Source organism: Seriola lalandi, unplaced genomic scaffold (genome assembly GCF_002814215.2).
Source record: "Seriola lalandi dorsalis isolate HSWRI2012SDOR001 ecotype SW California unplaced genomic scaffold, Sedor1 jcf7180002054723, whole genome shotgun sequence".
Classification (NCBI taxonomy): Eukaryota; Metazoa; Chordata; class Actinopteri; order Carangiformes; family Carangidae; genus Seriola; species Seriola lalandi.
In genome coordinates this window covers 3,174-5,359 of record NW_019525276.1, presented here as the reverse complement: position 1 = coordinate 5,359, position 2,186 = coordinate 3,174, and the positions used below count along the sequence as shown (strand labels likewise).

The 2,186-nt window shown below is 36.7% G+C and overlaps 1 long non-coding RNA gene across 1 annotated transcript in view; it reads right to left on the bottom strand.

Moving 5' to 3' along the window:
• Positions 1–2,186, bottom strand: part of LOC147818077 (uncharacterized) — a 4,665-nt gene extending 2,479 nt beyond the window's left edge. Inside the window, exons 1-2 of the long non-coding RNA XR_015438342.1 lie at positions 2,142–2,186; positions 297–408 (exon numbers count right to left, since the gene is read on the bottom strand). This is a non-coding gene — a long non-coding RNA (uncharacterized LOC147818077). The remainder of the gene's footprint in view (positions 1–296; positions 409–2,141) is intronic.

Below are 2,186 nucleotides of genomic sequence, written 5' to 3'. Positions count from 1 at the left end.
TGTCAGGTGAGGCTCCAGGTGAGTCTCACAGTAGGAGGTCAGACACACCAGGCAGGACTTCAGGGCCTTCAGTTTGGTTCCAGTGCAGACGTCACAGGGAACTTCTCCTGGTTTGGAAACTTGTTGCTCTGAGCTGCTGCTGCTGGTTTTCTGTTGAGCTTCATGTTTGAACTGAGCAACCATCTCAGAGAGCAAAGTGTTGACCCTGAACTGAGGTCTTATGTTGAAAACTTCATTACACATGGGACACTGATATGGTACATTAACGTTCCAGTGTGTAGTGATGCAGTTCTTACAGAAGTTGTGTCCACATGATGTACTGACTGGATCAGTGAACACATCCAGACAGATGGAGCACAGGAACTGATCTTCAGATAGTAGACAGCTGGCAGCAGACATGTCGACACACTGAGAACAAAAGTCAAAGTGTGAAAAACAACATTTAAAGTAGAAATGTATTCATTACTTTTTAGCATCACCATTATGAAGAAAGAAATACTGTTTAATTCTACAGTTTAATGTCACTGAACTTCACTTCTTAAAGCAACAACATGTAACTTTCACTCATCAGCAATAGTGGCTTGTTTGCCTCACGGCCAGTACACCACTGAGTTTGTCTCTACTGTCCATACTGAGAATACCAAGCTTGCTTTGTCTCATTCTTTTACATGCGTTGATATCATGCTCTTTTATTTAACTTACGAAGAATTTATTGAAGATGATTTGAAGATATGGAGTTCATATTTATCTCTTTTCTACTTTTATTTCTTCTTGCTACACATGTCATCATGACATCTGATTATATTTCTGTCCTCCAGCTGAGTGCTCTAACATGCTATAAACAAAAGTTAAGACTTTGGCCTGAAGGATTGTCCCCACAGATTGCCCAGTGATGTTTTGTTTGGTTGAATAATCTTGAAGAACGGCCACCTGTTGACTTTAGAAACATTTACTTTTACCTGAAAGACTCTCCTGGTTAGTACATATCAAAGTTACAACGTTAGAGTGGCTGATATAGTGATTACTCATAATGGCTTTGTTTGTATTTTGAAAATGAAAATATTGGCATGATTGCATTTAGACCGAGTATACTTTACTTCTGCACTTAAACTGTTGATTAAGGACCCCTATTTTTCTTCACTTGTGAATTCCTGTTTGAAAAGAGGCTCATTTATTTTAGCTGGTGACCACTTAACACATTCATGTGACAGCTAATAAATTAATGGGCTTTCCTATTCACTCTGTTAAATTTTGTTGCAAGGAGTCCAATAAACATCAATATTTCAGAGTCCTAATCAGTTGATCCTGTGATGTCAATGCCGGTAACCTGTTTCGTTGCACCTCCAACACAACGCCGGGCTTGGTCACTGTCCATGTGTGGCTGAAGACTCATGGTTGGTGCCATCTTCTGACCAATAAGGTAAAGGAAGTTTCTTTCTCATATTTAGTTATTAACCTTTGAATCACTATCTTCTTAAGTTTAAAAAAGACATTTACATTAACTGTTTGTTGTGTGAAATGAACCTAGAAACGATGCTACATCCGTTCTGACTAATGTAGTTACACAAACAAATTCTGGAAAGATATTTCCTGATATATTGTTGACAACACTGACGCTGACTTTTCGCTCCACTGGGAAAATGGACTGTTTCCATCTTTAACAACAATAATAGTAAACTTAAAGAATTAATTATTATCAATTTGGTGATTATTTAAGATACATTTTATATCCATTAATCTTAATTCTTTATTTATGGTTTTTTTAAAAATTAAAACCAAACACTAAAATCAAAACTATTTTAACTCAAAAAATAAGGAAGCTGCTCCATTGTTGTTTTCGATGTATTAATGACTAATTTATTTGTGCACGACTGTTTTTGTCTGTATGTTGCGCAACACCAGGTGTTCATGGAGGAGAGTGGGAATGAAAGAAAGACCATTCTCCTTGTGACAAGTCAGTGTAGCATCAAAACGATAATGAAGCTTTTATTTTACAGTAGAAAAGTTTCATAATGTTGCTTTAAGTTTTCAGTTAAGTTCATCTGACTCGTTTCAGAACAAAATAAAATGTTTGATTACACCTCTCAGTTTGTGTTAAAGCTGCTTGTTGAAACACAGTGAATATGATCAGCTGTACTCACCAGTATCTGAGCAGTTGTTGAGGAAATCCTGATCAACTCTATTTA